Raw genomic sequence first — 12,814 nt, 5'->3', positions numbered from 1 at the left:
TGGTAAAGAATTTGAGATAACAAATCTTGAAATTGTAATAAATATTTTTTATATTTTCTCAAAATTAAATATTTCTAAGTTTATAAGATACCAGAATAAAGAAACAAAAAAAATATATACATGCTTTACATTAATATCTTTAAAATTTAAGACCAATCATTAAATCACTTGTATTTGGATAAAATATGATTTGTATTAAAATTATTTAATTTAATTTTGATTTTTAACTAACCATTTACTTCACACATCTCAAATAATTACCCAATAGTAATCTAACTTTCAGAGGCTACTAAGTATTCACTTAATTTTTTACAGACCTTTACATCTATGAAATAGTCTAATGTACATGATGTTTCCAATATCTTTTACGTATTGCACAATCCAAATTTTATTCTTAAACAATTACAATATCTAAAATATTTATTACAATAAAATAATTTTAAAATGATATCTAATAACATGTATTATTATTACAATGAGTGATTTTGAAAATAATTATAAAATTAGATTCGTGTATAATTTATTTTAATTTTGTAATATATACATTATTTGCATACCTTTTAAAGATGCATCTAGCATAAATTGCATCAATTTTTGGAATTGAAACAGTTAGTTTTTATTATGATTATTATTTTTTTTTAATGTGATAAAAAATTTCTATAATAAAGTAATAAAATGTATACAATATGGACAGTGATAAAAGACTTGATGCTTGCATCAAGTTTGCGAGATCTCTTCCATTCACAAATGCTATCCAAAAACATTATGATTGTTTTTCTCTCAAACTAAACTACCAATATAAGGATGAATACACCATCATTCTTATTCAGACTGTGCAAGCAAAAACACAACAAAAAGTTAAAATATAAATGTAAAAATAAAAAATAAAAACAAACAAAAGCATATTTAATATGTCAATATAGCACTGGTCCAATTGCGAATTCCCAGACAGTCTGACCAACGTGGCATTCCCACGTACACAGTGCAGGAGAAAGCAAAAGATCTTTTGATGCTTTTACTTTTTTGTGTTACTACTTAGACTTTGATTGTTAGAGCACTGACTGCTGACATAAGCATATTCCCAAGATTTCAATTTTAGGGTTCCCATAAAAATTTTGCAGCTGTGAAACCCGTGAATCACAAAAATATTCCATAATGCCCATCAGTCTTTTTTTACGAAGGTCTTCTCTGACATATTCAAGCATTCAAATCATTTCAAACTCCAATAAATTCATGGTTTCTATTTCCATGTCCTTCGGACTTCGCATACAAAAATATGAAAATAGTAAAGTATGTAGACAATCAAATGTAGGGCTCCTCGAATATCCACTTAAAATTAAATAAATAATCAGGTTAATCCTCAATTATGGATATCTTCACTCATTGGTATTCATTTGGGAAAAAATCTGCAATTGATAGGCAAATTATCCTCCAACAGCTTTGCTGTTAAAGGCATTGTTGAATGATTCCCAGACTTCATACTTGTTAGTACCAAGGCATTGTTACACTTGATTGATATAGTGAATAATTTAGATTTTTGTAGAATCTAAGCTCATCATAACAAATCCTCATTATGAAAAATATATTATAAACTAACACCAGAAAATAGAAAACTTTTGTTCAATAATGAAGAATGACGAGACTTTTGTTTTTATTTTTTGTTTTTTTGTATTTTTCAAAAAGGAAAAAAGAAAAAGAAAAAGAAAAGACAAAGACAAAGAAGAAGAATAAGAAGTGATTGGAGTAACGAGGGTTTTATTGAGGATATATGGTTTAAGAAAAAATAGCTACAAATAACCTTTTAAACTTACAAACTATATCCAATGCAAGATACAAAGCTTTATTCACATATTTATTTATTTATTTACTTATTTATTTTGGAATACACATATTGAATATACACACATTTTGTTGTGGACATGTGTCAGAAATCTTTGAAGGCAATAGAGTTAAATTGCACAATAAAAACAAGCTTACTTGAAAGGATGATAAAGTGTAAGTTGTAAGATTATAAAACACAAATATGATTTATAGCTTGTCTTTAAGAAGACAATTACATCAAACACATAAGTCTAGGATGCACAAGAGTACCTAAGATGTGACTAGATATCCTAAAATCACTTCTACTCCTATTGGAATTCCTTCTATATATATATATATATATATATATATATATATCACTCAATAACTTCCAATATTACTATCTAGTTGGATATAAAATTCTTCACAAGTTAACTTATATCCTTGACTACGTCCACACAAAAATTCAACTATAAATTCATTACAAGTCTTTGGATATTGCCCAATCTCTAGGAGATACTAAACATGTCAATTTCTAAGTACCTATGCACTAATTTCATCATATCTCAAAAATCTAATGCTTAAATATAATGAATTTTTTATATACAATTTTTCAACATAGTCATCTACACTTATGGAAATTTTGAGCCAAAAATTCATCTAAAAACTTAGGATATGGCAAAATCCAAAACCTTCATTACAAACAACTTACTTACAAATTCCAATTTTTAACACTAAATTGCAATAGCTCTCCTTCCTTTGTTTTGAATTGGAATGTATCCATTTCTTTACATAATACATAATTCTTTAAGTTAGCTTTTGAATCTCACTTTTGGATTCTTTAAAGCTTTCTTATAACTCTCTATATGCTTCAATGAATAATAGTAGGTACCAAAATCACACCTTAACTTCAAACAACCATATTTCTTCTATTACAACTCCAAATCTCACATTTATTTCATCCAAATTCTAGCCCAAAATACAAACTTTTTGAATTCAATCTCCAAACTTTAAATGAGTCACCTTCCCTCAAAAGGTCTATCTTGCCCCAAAAGGATTGCCTTAAAGTGGTTTCAAATTCCAGTGTCATCTAAGATAACATCTTGAAGCCTACTGGACATGACTTTCAACCAATGGAAATGAAGTCTTCTATCACTTACCTTATTTTTGCACATAGGATGTCCTAGAAGTCAAAATATTATATCTTTGACTCGAAAGCCCTTCTTAACTTCTTATTAAAAAATCCACAACTTCTATATTTGATTACAAAATTTAAACTATAAACTTAAACAAATAAGATAATTATTTTATTATATTTATTTTTTAATTTTGATTTCTATTCTATTTTATTTTTAATTATAATTTAAACTTTTATAATATTTCATATTATTTTTACATATTATACTACTTTTCAACACAACAACGTGTCACTTGATTAAGGTGCCTCCTTCGAAATAGAACTATTGTTTGAAGCCAAACTGGCAAATCGACCAATTTATTGCCTAACACCAAATGAATTGGAAGAGCTACAAAAGATATTAGACAAACTCTTAGAGAAAGGCTTCATTTGAGAAAATATGTTGTTATGAGAAACACCTATAATCTTTGTATCCAAAAATGATGGTGGACTTTGGCTTTGCATTGACTATCAAGGCTTCAATAAGTAGATTGTCAAAAATGCATATCCACTTCCATGCATGGATGATCTTCTTCACCAACTTCAAGGTGCAACCATCTTTAGCAAATTGGATCTTTGGAGTGGCTATTGGAAGATACCTATTGCATAAGAGGATATAAAAAAGAGAGCATTTTTTATGCACTATGGATATTTTGAATGGCTTATTTTACCTTTTGGCCTTATTAATGCTCTAATCTCCTTCATGGATCATATAGATAGACTATTTTGGGATCTTTAGGATAAGTATGTTATTTTCTTCATTGATGATATCCTTGTCTATAATAAAATCCTTGTAGAGAATAAAAAATATTAATAAAAAGCGCTATGTTAGCTATGAGATAGGTGCTTCTATTACAAGCAATCAAAGTATAAACTTTGAAAGTTGGAAGTCACCTTTTTAAGGCATGTAGTGTCTTCCAAAGGCATGTGTATGGAGCAAAATAAGATGAAAGCGATGGAAGATTAGCCAACCACTAAAGATGCTTTTAAAGTCCGTTCATTCTTAGGCCTTGCTGCATATTATTGTCATTTCATTTGGTGATTGATATACATTGTTGCCTCACTAACAAGCTTCTAAGAAAAAGATGCTTTATTTGAATAGAAACTAAAGCATCAATGTACCTTCAATAAGTTAAAAGAAGCATTCATTATTGCTCCAATATTGCAACCGTAAGAACACAATCTTCTTTGTACACTTGACATTGATGCTTCCAACTTTGCTATTGGTATAGTCCTTCAATAAGACTTTGGTAGGGGCCTTCAACTTGTAGCATATGAATCACACAAGCTTAATTAGGTAGAGTACAATTACTCTACATGTGATCGAGAACAAGTAACAATTATACATGCTATAAAGATATGGCAACACTATCTATTGGACAAGCTAGTGACTATTTGGACTGACCATTGGCCTTTGCTATATAATTTGTATTTAAAAAATATAAAATCAAAATATCATGATTGCAAAGAGCAATTACAGCTCTTCAACATTCAACTTGAATACAAGCAAGGACAATAACACATCGTAGTAGATACCTTATTATAGAAACCAAACTTGAAGATCAAATTAGAAGACAATGTAAAAATTGATATCATTAGTAGTGTCATTTCAAATCTAACTAAAGGAGCAAAATGGAAGGAAGCTACACATTGGGATGCTTATTTTAATATGGTTACCAATTGGTTGAAAGTAGGCAATGTGTAATATCAAGATTATTGTCTTAATGATGGCTTATTATATTTCAAAAAAATATTTTATGTACATGACAATATTATATTCCAAAAGTACATACTTCAAGACAAAGACAACATTCCAATATCTAATTATGTAGTGTGTGAAAAGACTCTAAAAAAAAATCTCAAGAATATGGTTTTGGATAAGTTTGGATTGTAATATTGAAGCTTTTGTATACTCTTGCAAGTCATGCCAATGTAATAAAGTATGTAATATGGCATCTTTTCAACTATTGCAGCCAATTCTACTATCTATGGCACGATGGAAGTATGTGACCATGGATTTCATTATGTGTTTGCCGCAGATGCCTCATAATTATACCACAATTGTTGGCTTTGTAGACCAATTCTCAAAGCAACTTCACTTGGCTACGATGCACTCTAATATTGATGCCCAATACTTACATGGATATTTTTTGATACTATCTTTTGTCACCATAGATTATATCATGTCATTGTTTTAGATCAAGATTTGCATTTTATGGAAAGTATTTGAAAAGCCTTATTCAAGCTAGTAGGGACACGACTTGCTATATCTACAATCTTCAATCCTCAAACAAATGGACAAACAAAGCATGCAAATTGGACCTTGAAAAAATATGCTATGGACATTTGTGGTGGTTCACAATAATGACTAGGATCAATATTTGATGGTCTTAGAATTTACTTATAATGATAGTATTTAAGCAAATAGTAGTCATTTATCATTCTTCCTTAATATCGGTCAATATTCGATTATACCAACAACTCTTCATCATTCCATCAACATCAACAATCTAATAATGGAGGAATTTATACATCGGCTTATAATAGCCTTGCAAGATGCATGACTTTACCTCATTACCACATAGAATTGACAAAAGTAGTATGCGGATAACCAACGGCAATATAAGACCTTTTGGGAGGGTGACCAAATGTTACTCTCTATCACCAACCTTCCACTTGCTACATCAACTCAAGTTCGTAAGTTGGCACCTCGATAGCTTGAACATTTCTATATTTTTATAGTGATTTTTGATGTTAGATACTACTTCAAGCTTTTGTCACATATTCAGATTCATCCAATCTTCTATGTTTTGTAGCTCAAGGAGTTTCATATTGAACTAAGGTGCTTCTCAAACCAACACCAACTACTACTACTACTACCACTAGTTTTGATTCATGACCAATAAAAGTATGAAGTAGATAATATTTTAGAGCATCGCTACATTTGCGATGGCAATGGATGTCTGCAATTTTAATGCAAAGTCTTCTAAAAAGGTTATCCTATCTATGATGGAATGTGAGAACCTACACAAAATCTCACCTATTATTAAGAAATAATTTAGAGATACTATCAGGAGCAAAACGAAGACGTTTTATATAAGTGGAAGAAGATTAAGTATAACATGGCATGAATAAGATATTCATATTATTCAAGCATAGGAATAGATTGTTGGAGCCATTTTTAGGAAGTTTCTAGAATTGAGACTAGATTAGTAGTGTATGTAGGATCCACCATAGAATATTCTAGTAAGGCTTAGGATAGTTATATAAGTAGAATCTACCTTTAGATCTTTTAAAAGGGGCAATTATCTTAGTAGGATCTATTATTAGGAATATTTTAGAAAGTTCTAAGATGATTAAAAAAAGTATAAATAGGATTAGACAAGATCATTTAGATATTTGATTAAATATGGCTTTGATCTCTTTCTCTCAATAATATTTGGTTTGCATTTATTTTTTGTTTTATTCTATTCTATTATCTTTTTTTTTGTTCTGTCTTTTAATTATTTCATTTCATTCAATTTTATTCAATTTTGTTCTGATCTGCTGTGTTCTACATTATGATGGAATTTATATTTTTGTAGATTGGAAGGGTTTTAGATCTTAGAGAGAATTTAGTCTTATTTTTAGGATCAGTCATGAATAATATAAGCTTAATAAATTATATTTTTACTAAATCCTAGTTGTTGAACACTTGACATTTCTAAGTTCATGCTTTTAAAGTTTTGTATTGCATAAGATATTATTGTACATCTCCAAAGAAGTGATTACTAGTGATGAATCAAATGTTTAAATATAATGGTGCCTTCATATTGTTCTTTAGACAATCAAAAAAATAAATAATGTAAGTAATTTATAACAACATTTAGACTTTATGTAAATCAAAAAATTAAAAAAGACATATAATACTAGAAATCAACATCATTCTTATTTGTAACAAATCAAAGCCATATGAGAGGGTCTTATAGAAGAAGTTTCAAGCTATTAAAGTTCACAAGTTTCATCTCTTTTATAAATATTAAGGAGTTTTTAAACATCCAATTAAAAACTCAAGAGGTTTTTCAAATTAATGAACTCATTATTTTAATTACATGATTTGATAGGTGAATCATTATGCTTGTGTTTCTTACCAAATCTTATCAAATCTTCATACTCTTTCTTATTGATTTTGTTCTTTAAGGAATATATTCTATATATTATAAATAACTTGAATGTATTTATTGACTAATAAAATATTACTCAAACTATTTTCTTACATGAGAAGTATTTAAATTCCACAAAAAAAATAGGTACAAAAATAAAAGAACACAAACAAAAAAAATAGGTACAAAAATAAAAGAAGACAAATAAAAAAAATCCACTTAAATTTGCCATGCCATTGAAATGAATTACTTTCTTATCACATCACACCTTTTATAAAAACAAAGAGTCTAAGCAAAACCAATCTACCAAATATATTAGATTTATAGAGAAGCTCCATTCTATATATCACTTCTAGACATCACTCGACTTGGAAGCCAACATGTAAATCAATCAGAGTAAGCAAGAAGAGGTTTGACATAAGAATCGGAAATTAGTATATGAATATGGTATTGGTAGTACCATAGTATAATCATATAAGTAGGTAGAATAAGTGATAGAGCTTAACTTCTAAAAATAAATGATAAAACTTTCAACATTCAAAATAAAGTAGTAAGGAAAAGAAGAGGAAAAAATGGAGAGTAAGCAAATTCCATATGGTCCCTCTTGAAGAAACATTAGCCAAACTGTATGTGAGATTGTTGTAGATGGTGTTGAATAGAACAACTCTGAAGCTAAAGCAACCTTGAAATAATTCAGTGACAAAACCAATTTGTCTATTTATTTTTATATTTTCTTTATTTGTGTCTTGTCTTGATCTTTTTTTTTGTGTCAATTTGCCATATCTAACAAGTTTGTTACATATGTTCAAAAATAAAAAAATAAAAAAATATTAATTGATGTATGAATTTCAATACAAGGTAAAATAAAAACAATACAATCTACATTCTAATGCATCAATTTAATCTTTTGTCAGAGATGTTTTTATTCTAGCAAAACTTTGTTTCTATTAACTCCATATTTTTGGATTATTTCAGCAATATGTTTTTTAGAAGAAATTTCCTGCCTTACAACTCATCTATCACAATATAATGTACCGCTACTTCACTACACCAATACTCTACTATGTCTTCAAACTATTACAATCTACACTTCTATTCAATGATATTGTCTTTCTAAACATTGAATTCTTTTATCAACCTTGTATCCTTGAAGTTAAAGTTTGTTTGAGAATAATGGTTGATAATGTAACATAAATTCAAATCTTTGGATTATTCTACATTCTACAACTCCATGTATTCGAATATCTTAAAATTTTCATCTATTAAAAGATCTCACAATACTACATAACTTCCAAAAACAATCAATAAAAACTCTAGAATATTATGAATGATTGATATTCGATTTTGTTGTGAAATTGCTTCAAGAATCAAAATTCTCAATTAAATCCTTCAACACCATCCAATCTCTTCATTATCATTATATGCTTACAAATCTATGGAAAAGACTCCAAGTCATATTCATTGATTCATATGAATTCTCTTTCATAGCAATGCTCATATTATATGAAGCTTTTAACATTTAAAATTATACACAACTAAATTCTACCACAATACCAATTGCTTACTGAAGTGTAACAACTAATTCACATGACTCAACTATTAGCTTCAACTAATCTCTCAAAAGATTTTTATGAGTCAATCTCAATGTCAAAGAGTACACGTAGTAATCAACTAGATATCTAGATTTATAATGAATAGTTGGTTTCTTTGACATCATAAATAGATGTTGCTATATAAAAAAATAAGATTCTTTACTATGATTTGAAAAGATTTCAAAGATATATAGAGCTTGAATATAAAACAATCCATCATTAGTTTAATACTAAAATTTAATAATAAATGAAAGACAATCTTAAGAATTACTAAAACCATAGATGTATAGAGAAGATATATAATAAGTAATCAAAAAAAATCTATTTGAATTATAATATATATCAAAAATTTAGAGGTATTCCAAATTTATATTTTATAATTGAAATAGATATAATAATTAAAGCATTAGATACAATATAATATTTAAGATTGCATGTTTTTTAATTCTTCACAAATGTAATCTAAATATGTGTCTAAAGAATAGGAAGGTACCATAGCCACTTTATAAACAAGAAATGTAAAAAAATTATAAGTCAAACAAAGATTTTATAGATTTATAATGTATTTAAATCAATTTTTTTTGTAATAACATGGATCAATAATTTATATTGATGCATGTTAGAAGAAAGTAAAGTCATTCAATTAAAATGATACATTATTTTAAACATAAGATTTTATGTTAATTTTTAACTACTACTATAAAAAAAGCTCATTAATTATATTATTCATCTATAATAATATAGTTATCTTGGTTTTAGATTACTGATTTCAATTCAATACCTTTAATCTCTATGCAATTTTAATTAGCATATTATTACCTACTATTTGATTGGAATTATAATAATATAATTCTTTAATGAGAGTTATTTTCTTCAAATTGTCAAAGAAATAATTGAAATATTTATTCAAAAGTTAAAAATTAAGCTTGATTTATTATTTGATGTATTATTATAATTATAGAATTTTTATAAATATCTAGTTATTTTATCATTTGAAATCTATATAAATATTATCTTATTTTGTATAATTATTATACTAAGAGCAATTATAATATAAAAAATAATCATGATACTTAAAGAATTAGAAGTAAAGTGTAAGATTCGAAAATTGATAATAAAAATAACTTATCTTATATAATAATTAATATGATTTATTATCTTAAACACAATATTTTATCTTCTTTTTCCAAATTTACAAATAATAGCCTTAATCAATTTCTTCTTAAAAAACCAAGCTAAAGACAATAATATTTATCTAAGCGGCATAAAGATAATAATATTTATTAAAATCAAGTAGATTCTAATTTAGAAAAATATAATTGAATATATAATCCTTAATTAATTGGTTAAAATAATTAGAAAATATAAATATAAATAAAATAAAATTAATAATTATTTAAACTTATAATTTTAAATTACTTTATTTATTTATTTATTTTCTTAAATAATTATTTTTAATAATTCCAAGCATTATAATAAAGAATTAAATTATTTAAAAGTATATTATAAAAATAGATCTTATAAGACTATAATAAATTTTGACAGGATTATAATTTTAAATTTTTTATTCATGTATTATCTTAAACTTAGAATTAAGTTAAGAATAAGTATAAGTCACAAGTAAAACAATTAAAGTATCTACTAATATACCTTGTCTTACATATATATATATATATCAATTAAGATTTAAATTCTAAGCATAACCAATTCATAAAAATATTTATTCATAAAGATGATATAGCCTTGATTTGTATCAAAAATACAATAGAAATAGAAATAAATTTTTAAAGAATTTTAGACATATTTGAAGAAAGATATATAACTTAAATATTATTTATTTATTTATATATTTATTTATTTTACTTTGAAAATATAATATTAAGTTTAAGAAGAATCTTTTTTTAGATTTAATATAGAAATTTTATTTTTTTGATAAAAATTACATATATAAAAAAATTAAAATTTCAATTCACTTCTTGAATCTAATAATAGATTACAATGAAATAATAAAAAAATTAGAAACCCAAATAAACATGGTATTTAAAAAAATATTTGACAAATACTAATGATTGTGTGATGGTTGTATATTTGTCCTCTTTGACTAATACAAAACTATTTGTTACAACTTACAAGTTTTTAAAATAAAAGAATAAAAAATAAAGAAGTAAAATCAACAAAAAAAAAATAAAAATCGTTTCCAATAATAAAACACTTGTTTATTCAAAGGAGGATCTTATAACAAAATTCAAAGAAATCTAATGAATTTGAAAAAAAATCATTATTCTATATATTCTAATATATTTTAAATCATTTTTAGGCTTCTTAATTTTACCTCAAACCATCCACATTATTGCATCTTATACATCTTTGAATCATGCATATTTATTTTTATCCCCCTATCAAGCTCTTATGTAGCACACTATTCAATTTTGCATATAAATGTACAATAAATATTTCTTTTGTTCAAATCTATTTGGCAAGTCTTTTGATTTATCAACTAATATTATTATCCTTTTCTCACCAGGTTGCTAGTATATATCAATTATAATTTTTGTTTCAAAATTAATACACTACAATTATAATACACACTATGTTGTACTTGCCCACTTATCAAACTTTTATATTGATGAAATACTATTCTTATTGATAATCTCTTCAATCTAATTTTTATGCAAACAATTAAAATCCTATACACCACATTTTTCTCTTCTTCTTTTTTAATTATAGTTCTCTTTCAAATTCCACCATTCTTCAATCATACTTTTGGGTGCCTTCTATAATATCACATAAATTCCTTGTTGTTAGATTCTTTAACATTGTATTCTATTTGTAGCTCTTATTATCACTCTTCTTGTATTTTTTTTGTGCCAAACTTCTTCTTACTTCATAATTGTCTTTCTATAATAGTAAATTATTTTCTTTTATTCTTATGTTTGTTCTTTTATTCCATCTTTACTTCATTTTTTTTGTTACTCTCATTGGTTCATAATTTTGTCGTTGTTTACTACTTTTACAAAAATTGGCATTGTTTGTCCTTTCATTTTAAATTAAAACTTGCAAAGTATGCAATGCCTCTAACATGCTTCTAATTCAAATAAATTCTAACACAACTTGTTGCTTGATAGGCATAAGAAAAAATCCTTGTTTAGTTTTCTAGTTTATCTGCTGTTTGCCTTTTTATTACATTTCACCTTTGATTTTAGTTTGCGTTGGTGCCCCACTTGTATAATTTTAGTTCAATCTTATTCACTTGTTTTTACTTGATGATTTCTTGTCATCTCTATTGGTTTGCTCGCATTGATGCACTCTATTGCCTTCTTTATTGAATTTTTAAGTTGTTGATTTTTGGCACTCCAAGGTAGTCTTCTCACTTTGTTATCATATGTCGTTCACAATCACAAAAAAGTTACTACTGAGTCAAGTTGATCACTGTTATAGGATCAATTCAATACTTCACATCTTTCCTACAAAAAATCAATACTTTGCACACCCTTAGAATCATAGCGCATATAATCACATATCTCATAAAGACATATCACATCCAATCCTATCCAATAATACTTTAATAAATTACTAGAATCATCTGAGATAAATTTTGAGTATACTACAATTCTAATCTACTTATTAAGGATCTTATTTGGCTTATATGAGTTCAAGTCCTCAAATCTCATTCAACTTCACTTGTAATGTTCTTGATTAAATTGTCAAAATAACATCGTCATCAAATTTGACAACCTCCCATCAATGTCACTAGGCTTGTTATTCAGAGGTAATCCACCAATTGCCTTAAGATAAGAAATTTTTTTAGTGTCACTGATCAATTATAATAAAAAAGATGATGTAAGAACCACTGCAAGAAATCTTCTTATAGGAGCTCAATGCCACAAATGTCCAAGAAAAGTAGCATATTTTGGAAGATCTGGTCTATTATCAAAAATCAAATTCAAAGATATACCAATTTCTGAAGTAATTATTTTTGTAGACAAGCTTTCTTGAGATCCGGACTCTATGCAAATAATATTTAATATTCTATGTGAGAATATTTGTCTAGAGTTTAGAACTCAACTTTAACTAGCAATAGGAAATGCGATGCAATATTGAAG

Source organism: Physcomitrium patens, chromosome 6, assembly GCF_059467195.1.
Source record: "Physcomitrium patens ecotype Gransden chromosome 6, ASM5946719v1, whole genome shotgun sequence".
Classification (NCBI taxonomy): Eukaryota; Viridiplantae; Streptophyta; class Bryopsida; order Funariales; family Funariaceae; genus Physcomitrium; species Physcomitrium patens.
Note: the sequence above shows the minus strand (reverse complement) of the source record.